Consider the following 14705-nt stretch of genomic DNA (forward strand, 5'->3'; position numbering starts at 1 on the left):
CCTAAAGTCTAGAATGAGGACTGAAAGAAAACTCTTCACTCAGATCCATAGATACCTTCTTGTCTGTGCCTCCTGAGACTAGTCACATGTTCATGTGCCAGCTGGGGCCCCAGGAGTCTTACCTACAGCAGAGAATGCATCTAAACAGCCCCCTGAGATGAGACTGCAGTGAGCACAGTGAGCTCAGCCTTTATAGACTGAGCTGAGGAATATTGGTACCCAGTGGTACTTAAGATCTGGGTATTTGTAACACTTGTAGGATGGCAGGGGCAATGCCAGGAGAAAGCCTTCTCTCTGTGGTGGAAAGCAAATTGGTGCAAAAAGTTCACGGGAGCCCAGGATTTTAGAGGTACCAGAGCTTATGGAGATCCACTCAGGAAGGTATGCTGTAAAAAAAGTAGGTTACTTTTCAGCTTGTTCAGAAAAGACTGCAAATTTAAACCCATTTATCCTCCTCTGCAGAAAATCATGTACTCAAATAATTCTAAACTAGTGCCTCAGGTGAAGCATCTACCATCCATGTAGGTATATGAAGTTGAATTTGGGCACACATTCTGCCTTTTAGGCCAGTGTCTCTACAAGTCCCTTCCCGCTTTGCATTATTCATTTATGGCCCCTGGAAGCATTTAATCAATTTGCAAAGCTTGACCTAGTCAAATCACATGGTACGCCTTTGCTTCAGCAAGCTACAAATAAAGGTATTTTCCTATACACTTTACTCTTCAAGGCTCGCTCAGATATTTGTTTCAACCTGATTTTACCCAGATAAACTTTTGGAGGGTAAGAACTTTGCCCCTACAAATTACGATTACCCTTAAGTAGATACATCCTCTCTCTGGGGAGTATTCACATAGAGAAGTGACAATGCTTCCTTCTGTCGGGCAAAAATATATCTGAATACCAGATATTTTCCTATAAAAACATATTGGCACAAGAATCTCTTCAGTTTGAAAAAGAATCTTGCCTTACACTTTTTATGCTGTTTTCTTTCTGTCTCCCTTTCTCATAAATGCCATGGTAACGTGGGTCTGACTACTTCTTCACATTAAGTTATGAAATGGTTTTCTTGACCTATTGCTTTTTATAGGAGGCAGCGTTTATGACCCAATTTTGATTTACACAGAGTCATGGGAAAATGGAGCTGAATGTCAGTGTTTGTATTTGTTAAGCAGTGAACCATGCCACAAACGCTGTTTCCAGCAAGGGGTGAGGGCTAAGAAAGCCTTAGTAGAGGCATCCCTGTTCCTTCCTGCTATGAAGCAGGATGAAAAAGGAACTAGGCTTGTTTCTCCAGGGATCAGCCTTCAAGTAATGCAGGAGCTCTATCCTGGGGCGGGGTGGTGCTGACTCACACACTGTTACTTAAAGACGAGAGTTCCTTGTGCAGGAAGATGAAATTCTCATGGTGGAAACATAAGGCTCTTTTTTGCTATTCTCCCAAAAGACATCAGTGCTGCAATTCATACATCATTATTGGTGGTTAGCATGCTGCCTGCCACATGGAAAGTCTGTGAATAAGTGGACTGACTTCTGATGTTTCATGGAGGAGATTCAATAGATGAGGGAGGGGTGAGATGCGATGTGAAGAAAGATCTTTCTTTTACCAAAGAAAAGCAGTTCTAACAGAATTCCTGGGTAGTGGATCAGCAGCTCAGGAAACATGGCATGAGATACTTTCTCAGAAAATGTAAATGTTTCTGCAAATATGTTCCTTTCCCAGCCAGATAGCCAGCCTGGCTTTAGTAAATCCCTCATAGAAATATTCGAATTTGCTATCAGCCTCCTTCCTGTAAAACCCATGTTTTTTTGTTAATAAAAACACAGAGATACATAGTTTGCCAAATTATATATAGAAATGTTCATATCCTTCCTTTGTTTAACGTTAGCTACTTGAGTTTTTAAATAAGTTTGCTAACCTGTTACACATAAGACAAATTACTTCCTCTGGCGATTAACATTTCCCCTCTGATACATAGATGCAGGATAATCAACCATGTTACCTGATTAAATTGTAATTTTAACATCTTTGCATGTATTTTTGCTATTTCAGTTGTTATGATCCAATAAGGGTGAGCTGCATAACTTGGAACTGGAGTTGCTTTCTTTGATGCTGTTTAAGTCAATCTTGCTGCTAGTAACTGATCTCTTTCTAGTGCCTTACTTTTTCTTTCTCTTCTTTCTTTCCTTCTCTATCTGTTCCTCTTCTGCTTCCTCTCTCACCTACTTTCTCTTCTCCTCCTTCTGTCCTCCACTTCTCTTTCCTTTTCTGTCCTCCACTTCTCCTTCTTCCTTCTCACCTAATTCTGCTTTTCCCCCCTAAATTTGTGATGCTTGGTTTAAATTGTCTAGATCAGTGGGAACATTGTATATCTTAGAAATTGTGCTTTTGTTGATAAAGAAATGCATATGACAAAACTACTACACTCTTAGCTAAGTGCTTCTATAATCCATCTGTCTTCCTTGTGCAGATACTATTGTGAAAATAGCACTCTTGCAAACAAAAAAACCCCTCTATAGCATTATAGATGAGAGAGAGAGAAGACAATTCATTTTAAAGGAAGCATTATCTGAGTTACATGCATGTAAGATAGCATAAAACTGACTACAAAGTCTGCACAAACCTTTTCTTTCTCCTTGAGAGATAAATGGATGCTTCTTGTGATTGTCTCCTGTATAACTTCTGAAAGAGTTGGTTTTGGAGGTACATGTTTATAGCGTCAAAGGCCTAAAGGCCTGTGACCTCGCACTATAAAATCAAAAGATAGGGCCTCTTATTGAATCCATTGTATTTTGAAGGAGCGCTGTAAGGCAACTGCTTCTCTCCTCAAAGAAAATGTTATCATTTCAACCTTCTATCATCCAGGAGAGGTTTGCAAGGTGCTTCTTTAAGTGGCTTTCATTAGTCACCACGGTAAACCTCAGTGCAAGGGGGATGATTTAGAGAATGTCCACATACAGCATGCTGTGAGCTGCAACTGGACTAATTAGTTGTGATGGTGTGTGTCTGCATGATAGTGTGGTTTTCAGAGACTGAGATTCAGTCTGACAATACTTTAAGAAGAAAGATTAATACAATGTTAGACTCAAATCTGATCTTAGTTCTATTAGGTTATGATGTGTATAGATTCATCCAGCTGTTCACCTATGGAGGTTTTCTTGGCAGAAGTTTACCTCTTGTCATTCTTGTAGTACCATTTTTATACATATCACTGACTACACCAGTGATTACATTGTTATTAAGTCTCAGGAAACTCAGGGCCCTGTCAATGTGCCAGGATTGATCTTGGAAGATTCAGGCCAAATGCTCTAATCAAAATTCTTCAAAAACAATTTAGGAGTGGTTGTATGTGATTGCTTTATAGGTTGAGTCTTTCTTTGGGCTTACAAATAATCAGAAAATCAAAAGAAGCTACTCACATTCATCATTCATTCATTTTGTAAGATATGGTAATGATGAGGAACAAAGGTGAAATATAATGAATTCCTATTTCAAAAAAGCTTATAATTTAATAGTGAATATGTTCCATATACAAATAAGTGTGATATAAAATAATCTGTCAAAGGTCAGTGCCTAATGCTACATGAGTGGTCAGATGGTGAAAAGATAACATTTGCCTGGATATTGGGAAAGGCTTTGTGGAGAAGGAGGCACGTGGACACTGGTCTCTACAGGCAATGACACTGGGTGTGGGAGGAAGCTCAGGGATGCAGACAGGGAATGGCACAAAGTCACTGTGGCTGGAGCATGTTCAGGATACTCTGGAAGATGAGATTGCAGATGTAGCTTCAGATCAGATCAGTCGCTCAGTGGTGTCCGACTCTTTTCGACGCCATGAATAGCAGCACGCCAGGCCTCTCTGTCCATCACCAATTCCCGGAGTTCACTGAGACTCACGTCCATCGAGTCAGTGATGCCATCCAGCCATCTCATCCTCTGTCGTCCCCTTCTCCTCTTGCCCCCAATCCCTCCCAGCATCAGAGTCTTTTCCAATGAGTCAACTCTTCGCATGAGGTGGCCAAAGTACTGGAGTTTCAGCTTTAGCATCATTCCTTCCAAAGAAATCCCAGGGCTGATCTCCTTCAGAATGGACTGGTTGGATCTCCTTGCAGTCCAAGGGACTCTCAAGAGTCTTCTCCAACACCACAGTTCAAAACCATCAATTCTTCGGCACTCAGCCTTCTTCACAGTCCAACTCTCACATCCATACATGACCACAGGAAAAACCATAGCCTTGACTAGACGAACCTTTGTTGGCAAAGTAATGTCTCTGGTTTTGAATATGCTATCTAGGTTGGTCATAACTTTCCTTCCAAAGAGTAAGCATCTTTTAATTTCATGGCTGCAGTTAGCATCTTTAGTGATTTTGGAGCCCAGAAAAATAAAGTCTGACACTGTTTCCACTGTTTCCCCATCTATTTCCCATGAAGTGATGGGACAGGATGCCATGATCTTTGTTTTCTGAATGTTGAGCTTTAAGCCAACTTTTTCATTCTCCACTTTCACTTTCATCAAGAGGCTTTTTAGTTCCTCTTCACTTTGAGTGGTGTTATGAAGAGTCACAGGCTAGACTAAGATGAAATCTCATGTGTAGGTGTCATTTCTAAAGAAAGGCAATGGGAAGGACATGGACTTTGGAGTTAGAAAGTCCTAAGTTCAAATTTTGGTATTTTCATTTTCTGTCTCTGGAGTCTCGAGTCATAACTGTTTCACAGCTTCTTCATCTTCAAAGTTGGGGTAAAAATGCTTACCTTGCATCTTACTTTAAAGTTTATAAATTACAGCAATTTAGAAAGCACTAGATAAAATATGATATTTAAACTTTGTCTATTTGAGACTTCCTCCATGTACAGATTCATCACTGTTTTTTTTTTTTTTTTTTTTTCTGAAGGAGCAGAGTGGGTCTGATTTATTGATTTGAAAGTACATCATATCAGAGATTAGCACTTAGCAGAGATCACTTAATGGTGTCTGTTGGGAAACTAAATTACTTTTCTGTTGTTTCCCAATTCCAGCTAACGTCTTACATTTTGGTCCAGGATATTTCTTTCTGTTGTTTAATACTGCTCTTACAATGCCTTGACTAATTTTACTTCTCACTGTTAATCCCAAAATGGTATTACTTTTATTTTTTGTTTTTCCTACAAGTGGCTGTTTGAATGAATTGACTTTGGAGCTTGCCCAATTCCTTTATTTACCTCTTAATCCTTTCATGGCACTCTGGAAGTACTGCTTCAAGATGAGTCCCTGCAGAGATGGCATTTCAAGCAGCCTGTAAGGATCAGCTGTGGGTTTTTTTTTTTTATTCTTTTCAGCACACAAACCCAATTTGGGAAATTATCACCTCAGGCATAAGGATGATAGTTCTGGAAATGTCAGTCAGAAAGGCACGTGGAATAGTCCAGCTCCCTTTTTACAAATAGTTTGGTGGGGAGCAAAATATCAGCTCCATCAACTAGTCAGTGGGCGGACAGACCTTTGGAAATGTCTGCAAAACCCTCTGCTAGCTGCTAATCTTCTCTGTGTAATTTCACTGACATAAGCAATAAACCTTGTAATTATATTGCACTAATCAGGAACACTGACAATAATGGAATATCAATCACAGCACTCACATGTAAAACTGGTGAGATTCAGAGCCTAGTTTTGGCATCATTTGTAGTCTTACTTATAGCATAACTAAAAGAAGCCGATGGATGCAAGCCGGCCAAATCACATGTAGCTCAACTATTTCTCTGACGATCTAGAGTATGCTTTTCAAAATGCATCATTCATTAAGTTCAATTTCTTATGCCAATGTTTGAGCCTGTGCAGTTTCCTTCATTTAGAGTTTATAACAGCAATAACATCCTCGACACAGGGCATTTCCTGAGGATTAATGGCCAGCTGGGGTTAATGGCTGAAGGTAGAGCCAAATACCATCAATTCCTTCCCTCCAGTCATTAATTCTTAGGAGATGACCTGTCCTTTCATCATTATCACTTGAGTCTGACCTTTATATGAAGTGATGTGGCACTGTAGGAATTAATCCTGTTGTGGGGGCTGCAAAAGATGTACCTGCCAAGCTGGGAGCTTTTTTTCACCCAAATTTGTTTTTAGGAAAACACCCATTTCCTTACCAAATTACAAGTCATGCTCTATATCTGCATATGTCCATAAGTAGTTTGTCTAGAATCAGTGATTTCCTTTTCTCCTAGTTTCTAATGAGTGATCAGAACTGATATTTATGAGATTTCTCTATTGTTTGATTGTTTGTTTTTAAAATGTTCATCTCTGCCAGGCAGCTTTGCTTTTTGGAGAAGTGTCTCATGACACTATGTTTCCATTGTTATGTAGGAACTATTACACGTTCTCCTCACAACTGTTAATTCAAATGTGCACAAAGGCCCTTCCTCTTGGGTCTGTGTGTGTGTTTGTTTGGGCTAAAGAGGAGGAGGGATTGATCTGTGGGGAATAAAGGGATATGAAACCCAAGCCATGCATCCACCAAAAGCTCTTGAAAGATTTTCTTTTATGCGGGTACACAAGGAGCTTCTTTCTAATCATCTCTTCATTATTGTCTCCCTGATTATTATGTTCCCTGAAGATTTTCATTCTTGTATTTTCCCTTGAAAAAACAATAATGGTTAAATTATTTAATAATGTTGCTTTGTCTTTTATCTGGTCTCTCACCCAAGAATCTCCAGGTGCTTTGCAAAGATTAATTACGATTCACATGGCTCACAAAATGGATCTTAATTTAAAGCATTTTGAGAGTTGTAAGGCCTCAATAAATTAAGGAAAAAAAGCAGAAACCTGAAGTTGGGGTTCATTTGTTTGACTGCAGAAGAAAGAGATTTCCTTCTTATTAATTCTGTGACTTTTTTTTTTGCTCCAGAATTAGGATAAAGGATGTAAGGCTAGATTCGTGAAAGTAGATTAACTTCTCTTAAGTGCTATGAATTAACTTTTCCTAAGTACTCTATCTGTGCTATTTGTTACTGGGGCACAGTGCTGACTATTTAGTGAGCAGTGCATCAATCAGGATTCTTTGGGTCAAAAGTCACTGAAACCCTACTAATAACGGATTAAAAAAATAGCTGATGTAACTGAAAAATCTAGCTTCTGTCTGCCCTCAGCTAGACACAACGACACTATTATGTCCACCAACACTCTAACTTTTGGCTCAGCTTTCTTGGATAGACTTCATTTTTAGGCTGGCTTTCTCCAGGTGGTACCCCCAAGCAGCTTCAGATTTATATCCTACAATTCGAGAAACCTTAGTTAAAAGAGTTTTTCTTTCCCAAGAATTCCAACAAAAATAATTTAAGAGTCAGCCTGACTTCAGTCATGTGAGCACTCTGAACCAATTTCTGTGTCTGGTGGGCTTAAATATGTTGATTGGCTGAGCTGGTTCATGGTACTGTCCTTGAAGCTAAGGATAGAATCAATCAACCATATCCAAACTGGGTGAGGATGGGCTTCCCAGGTAGCTCATTGGGTAAAGAATCCACCTACAGTGCAGGAAATACAGGAGATGTGGGTTCAATCGGAAGATCCCATGGAGGAGGGCATGGAAACCCACTTCAGTATTCTTGCCTGGAGAATTCCATGGACAGAAGAACCTGGCAGGCTACAGTCTACAGTGTCACAGAGAGTCGGACATGACTGAAGCGACTGAGCATGCACCCACCCACAGGATAGTTCTCAAAAGGAAAATCAAGAAGTGATTTCAAGAAGGTGGAGGAATGATGTTTGAGAGGCAGAACAAGAAGTGTCTATAGAAGGTAGCATGTCTTATTCATATTTGCTTCCAGCACAGATAATTGAAGACTCAGTGATAAAACTCAAAACCTCTGACTTTATTAATATAATTTTTCATCAACATAACACTTTCTAAAGCATATACTCTGAAACCTAGTCTCGTAAGATATTTCTTGTTAAAAAGTACATAATGATTACATAAACTTAAGAAACACAGATCCCTGGGTTGGGAAGATCCCCTGGAGAAGGAAAAAGCAATCCACTCCGGTACCGTTGCCTGGAAAATCCCATGGACAGAGAAGCCTGGTAGGCTACAGTTCACAGAGTCAAAAAGAGTCAGACTCAGCTGAGCAACTTCACTTCAAGAAATGCAGAAAATTATAACTCTTCATGGATGTATATTAGTACTAAATAAGTCAGTATGCCTTTATAACACATATGGATTTTACTGTGCTTAAACAGTCAACAAACTGCTCCTCCATTCATATATGTATATATATTACATATGTGTATGTATGTGTTTTTGTTGCCAAATTTGTATTTTCAGATACCAGAAATGTAATAATAAAATGTGACAGTCTCTCGAGGCGGAATGGTACTGCTGCTGCTGCTGCTAAGTTGCTTCAGTCGTGTTCAACTCTGTGTGACCCCATAGACGGCAGTCCACCAGGCTGTCCCTGGGATTCTCCAGGCAAGAATACTGGAGTGGGTTGCCATTTCCTTCTCCAATGCACGAAAGTGAAAAGTGAAAGTGAAGTCGCTCAGTTGTGTCTGACTCTTTGCGACCCCATGGACTGCAGCCTACCAGGCTTCTCTGTCCATGGAATTTTCCAGACAAGATTACTGGAGTGGGGTGCCATTGCCTTCTCCGAGAATGGTACTAGGAGAGAGAAGAAAAAGACCGTAAATGAAGGTGCACTGAGACTTTAGGGCAACTGGAAAAATTAACATTGGAGGTTCATTTGCCTATACCAGGGAGTGTTCACAAAAAGCCACAGTTGCTAAAATTATTAAGACTGGGTTTCCCACTGGGAGAGCACAGAGTGGTGAGAATCTGTTGATCAGGCTATGGTTGTCAGGGAAGAATGTGCCCAGTACTGTGAGTTATGAAAAAAATTTGTCTGAGGAGACCTCAGGTATTGTTCAATTCCTAATTCCAGGGAATCGGATTAACATGATTGAAGAGCAGCAGAACCCTCTGCCATAAGTAGGAAGTCCAGGGCTTCAGATTTGGGACTAGACCTGGAGGACAGACTGAGGGGACAGAAGTTATGAATAGAGACTGAGGAAGAAGTCAAGAATAAAACTACTGGCCATGTTTGTTCACGGTGTATATACAAGAATATGTGTCTTTTTGGGAATCTAACCTGGTACAAGGATGGGACAGAGAACATGTTGAAAATGTTACCATAACATAGTAGATAGACTTCAGAATGGGAAACACTGTGAATCTCAAATCACAGAAAATACAAACTGGGCAAGTTATTTAATTATGTGAAAACTTAGTCTCATCTGTAGTCAGAATAATATTATTTTCCTTGGAGGGAAGTTGTAAATATAGTAAATAAAACATTTCACCATTACATTAGAGGGTCTGCAAAAACATCTTGTTCTTTATTTCTTTGTGACTGAAATAGCTGGAGCATATTTCTGCTCATCAGTGAACAATATAATCAATGTTCAACTCACAATAGCTTAGCCACTCATTTTTAAATTTATTGGAGTATAGTTGCTTTACAATGCTGTGTTAATTTCTGCCGTACAGCAAAGTGAATCAGCTATACATATACATATATCCCCTCTTTTTTGGACTTCCTTTCCATTAGATCACCACAGAGCATTGAGTAGTTTCCTGCACTATACCGTACATTCTCATGAGATATCTATTTTATACATAGTATCAATATTATTTATATGTCAATCCCAGTGTCCCAATTCATCCCACCCCCTCCCCTTTTCCTGATTGGTCAACCACTTGTTCAAAACCATCTATTTTGAGTAAACATTCAGGTCAACAAAAAAATCCCCTTCCTCTTGTCCCTTTTTCCTATTTCTCCATGTGATCCTAGTTTGAGAGAAACATATAATATGAAAGTATGCTGTTGATAGAAGAGAAAAGTCTGGTTGGTTACCTCTCTGGTTTCTGGGCTTACTGGCATCTGTTGAGGTATAACTTGTTCCATTAGGTGTCAGGTGCTGCCTTATGGGCCTATGTGTCTGTCCTGAGTAATTTTGGACAATTGATTGCCTCTAGTTCTGCAGTCTACTCACCGTTTATGCTAACTGTGAATGTAAATATCTTTCTGGTATACCAATGCTCCTTTTCATTTCTGGGTCCCTCTAAGAGGTTTAGGAGCACTCCATTTCTTTCAGAGTTTCTTTTCCATGAGGTTTTCATCAAGCCTTTATCCTTCCCTTCCCCCATCCCCCTTCCCCCACTTTCTCTCTTTATTTTTTTCACTTATTTGTTAATACATTCATCAATTCCATCTTTATTGGGATATAATTGACAAAAGCCTTTGACTGTGTGGATCACAACAAACTGTGGAAAATTCTGAAAGAGATGGGAATACCAGACCACCTGACCTGCCTCCTGAGAAATTTGTTTGCAGGTCAAGAAGCAACAGTTAGAACTGGACATGGAAAAACGGACTGGTTCCAAATTGGGAAAGGAGTACATCAAGGCTGTATATTGTCACCCTGCTTATTTAACTTATATGCAGAGTACATTATGCGAAATGCCAGGCTGGGTGAAGCACAAGCTGGACTCAAAATTGCTGGGAGAAATACTGATAACCTGAGATATGCAGATGACATCACCCTTGTGGCAGAAGGCAAAGAGGAACTAAAGAGCCTCTTGATAAAAGTGAAAGAGGAGAGTGAAAAAGATGGCTTAAAACTCAACATTCAGAAAACTAAGATCATGCATCTGGTTCCATCACTATATTGCAAATAGATGGGGGAACAATGGAAACAGTGAGAGACTATATTTTGGGGCTCCAAAATCAATGCAGATGGTGACTGCAGCCATGAAATTAAAAGACGCTTGCTCCTTGGAAGAAAGGCTATGACCAATCTAGATAGCATATTAAAAAGCAGAGACATTACTTTGCCAACAAAGGTCCATCTAGTCAAAGCTTTGGTTTTTCTAGTAGTCATGTATGGATATGACAGTTGGACTATAAAGAAAGCTGAATGTTGAAGAATTGATGCTTTTGAACTGTGGTGTTGGAGAAAACTCTTGAGGTTTATTTGGACTGCAAGGAGATCAAACCGGTCAATCCTAAAGGAAATCAATCCTGAATATTCATTGGAAGGACTAATGCTGAAGCTGAAATTCCAATACTTTGGCCACCTGATGTGAAGAACTGACTCATTGGAAAAGACCCTGATGCTGGGAAAGATTGAAGGCAGGAGGAGAAGGGGATGACAGAGGATGAGATGGCTGGATGGCATCACCGACTTTATGGACATGAGTTTGAGTAAGCTCTGGGAGTTGGTGATGGACAGGGAAGCTTGGTGTGCTGCAGTCCATGGAGTCACAAAGAGTTGGACATGACTGAGTGACTAAACTGAACTGAACTGAAGTTTAGGGTGTACAGAATTTCCTTCTTTTTAAAGGCTGAGTAATAGTCCATTCATATTTATACCACATTTCCTTTGTCTGTTCGTCCTTTGATTGAGTCTTAGGTTCCCTTCAAATAACACTTCAATGATCATGGAAGTGCAGGTATCTCTTTGAGATCCTGATTTCAATTCTTCTGGATAAACACCCAGATATAGGATTGTTGGATCACATGATATTAAATTTTTAATATTTTGAGGACCTTCCATACAGTTTTCCATAGTTGCTGTACTAATTTACATTCCCACCATCCAATGATTCCCTTTCTCTCCATCCTCACCAGCAGTTATTATCTTTGTTTCTTTGATGATAGCTATCTTCTTAGACAACTTTCTGGGCCACTGCTACTCTACTGCTATGCTGGATATGGTGCTTCTTTATAAGGCTTATATCCTCTGAGTATATACTCTGGAGAGTCAGATGCTTATTTAAAATAAAAAAGTTGTTACTGTGGTAAAATACACATAGCATAGAATTAGTATCATGAGTATTTTTAAGTGTGCAGTTCACTAGTGTTAAAAGTACATTCACATTGCTGTGCAACCATCCATCTCCAGAATTCTTTTCATCTTGCTGAATTAAAACTTTATACTCATGAAACAATAACTCCCCATTTCTCCTTCCTGGAAATGCCCTTGGAAATCATATTTTACTTATGTCTCTGTATTTGACTACTCTCAATACCTCGTATAAGTGAATAACACAGCATTTGTCTTTTTGTTTTTGACTGACTTATTTCACTTAGCGTAATATCCTCAAACTTCACTCCTGTTGTAGCATCTGTCAGAATTTCTTCCTTTTTAAGGCTGAACAATATTTCATTGTATGTTTGTACTATATTTAGTTTCTCAGGTGATTATCTTTTATACTCTGTGATTTTTCAAAATACAACTAATAACCTTTTGCAGTTTCTACTATTTCACCATTTCCCCCACCAGATGTTAATTCTGAGTGATGGTGAAGGGGGCAGGTAGCTGGATTTCCCACCTCATTTCAGTCCCACCTCATCTAAATCCTTGGCATATGACTCTCACTAAATAAGGCTAGTATATAATCTCATACATTATTTTTCTTTTAACCACTTTGTGGTTAATGAATAAATTCTCATTAGTGAATTCTGTAGGATTTGGATCTTGACAAATAAAGTCAAATGATTAAACTTTTAAAAAAGAGAGAAGGAGTGAGGGAAGGTTGGGAAGAGAGAGATGGAGGTAGAGAAAGGAACAGAGAAAACTGAGGGAGAGAAACTTTTTTCTCAAGCATCTAGTTCCTGCAATTGAAACTGTATAGTTCAATATTAATGTTTCCGTAAAATATTTATAAAAATCTGTAGAAGTGCTTGAAAGGCATGCATTTGACTCATTTTTCTCTGTGTATCAAATGCTAAGCTAAGAACAGTATGTATAGATAAATATTACTGTCATTTGAATGGGAGAGGGACAATTATGGGTAAAAGGGATTAAAACAAACAAAAACAAATGACCAACAACATATATCAATATGCCCTGCTATATGAGAACTGAAGCTAATTCATGTAGAGCATGTGACACATAATAAGTAGTCAAGAAATGGTGACTGTAATTAGAGTATATTCACCCTTTTGGTGAGAGTTTGAATTAATTTTGACAATTGATTTTGACTTCATTCAAGGTTTTACCCTCAAGTTCAGACCTGATGATTTGGGATTTTGAGCTGATTACTTAAGTATGTTTGTACTTTGAATGACAGAGAGTGATAATGGGAAGACTGATGCTTTATTTTGTAAACTGAGAGAGCTGATATTCTATTCTTACCAAAAGAAAGGGCTCCTCAATCCTCTTCTATCTGAGAATGGTAATTTATACTTATGTGTAGCATCATACTTTGAATAATTGTTTTATGCAAAATCATCTATCTATGATTAGTTATATTTAGTTGTATAACAACAATGAAAATTCCCCTTTTGTAAAGAGAATATGGTTTTGCTCATCCTTTCCTCATTTAAATGGAACTCCAGGCTTCACTTGAGGAAATAGTGTACAGGTTGAAGATATCGGCTCTGGGATCAGAGAACTGTGGTTTCAAAACCAAGCCTTGTTATATACTAGCTGTGTGACCTGGAGAGCATTAGTATTTAACCTCTTGCCAGTTTTCTTATCTGTCAATAGGAATAAAACAGAATCTACCTTCTGGAGTCAATGTGAAAATTCAATGAAATAATAATTCAACATTTACTGTAGTATATGCTGCATGCTAGGGGTCAAAGTTAGTTGTTACTATTCACAACTCCTACCCTTATTTGTGTAATCAGTTTTACCTTGCAGTACTTAAAAAATTATCTTTCTTGCTGTTTGCTATTATTTCCTGAGTACTGTGGGACTTCTTGCTTCCTGCCAAGAGGGCCATCCTCATTTTGTCTGCGTGGGTTATCCTTAGCTCAGTGGCTGAAATTTCCTGCCTTTTATAGAGGTGCCATTTTCAGAGTCAAGTTCAAAGGCCTGTAAGGTCCTCCTGTGATGAGAAGTTAGGCCAAGATGATGCTGGTAGCACTGTGCTGCTTGAATTAATTTGCTCTGAAAGCCATTCCTAATCCTGGATGGTGCCCCTGCCTGGTGCCCTTGTCTTGGTTGTAACCACTGTGGGGTATGACCTCTAGAGAATACTCAGGCTCTGAAAAACTTCCTTGCTGGAATCTCTCTCAAACGGGAGGAGCACAGTGTACTTGTCATTTGCAGTATGGCTTCTTGTTACTTGTTTAGTTCGATTGAGTCTGCATTTGAGAGTCTGGCTTTTTTTTTTTTTTTTTAAGGAATCTCTCCCTTTCACCTAACGTTTAAAGATAATCAGACAAGACAAACAGACCAATAAAACAGTCGATATGTAGCATTTCTAACAGATTCTTTCCAGAAAATAGAGGCTATTAAGGATCACAAATAATGTACTAACTCTTTTTAAAAGAATTTTTTGGGGAGATTTTAAGGTAAACTAGGTCTGAGGGAAATGGCAACCCACTCCAGCATTCTTGCTAGGAGAGTCCCGTGGACAGAGGAGCCTGGAGGGCTGCAGTACATGGGGTCACGCGGAGTCGAACACGACTGAAGCAACTAAGCAGCAAGAAGCTGCAGGTCTCATTGCAATGTATCAGATGAAGAGCAAAAATGGCCTACCCAGGACACAGCTCTTAATTACATATACAATAGAGTTAATGGAATTTGTCATTGTTCAAGCAGTTTCGAACATCTACCATTTCTGTAGCATTGTGGCAGTTGCTGAGAACTGTTCTAGAATAAAATAGAATTTGTTCCAAAAACTTACAGTGATGGGAGAAAAAGCTATAGTTGGAGATGGAGAACATTATAT

This window comes from Bos indicus x Bos taurus, chromosome 6 (assembly GCF_003369695.1).
Source record: "Bos indicus x Bos taurus breed Angus x Brahman F1 hybrid chromosome 6, Bos_hybrid_MaternalHap_v2.0, whole genome shotgun sequence".
NCBI lineage: Eukaryota > Metazoa > Chordata > Mammalia > Artiodactyla > Bovidae > Bos > Bos indicus x Bos taurus.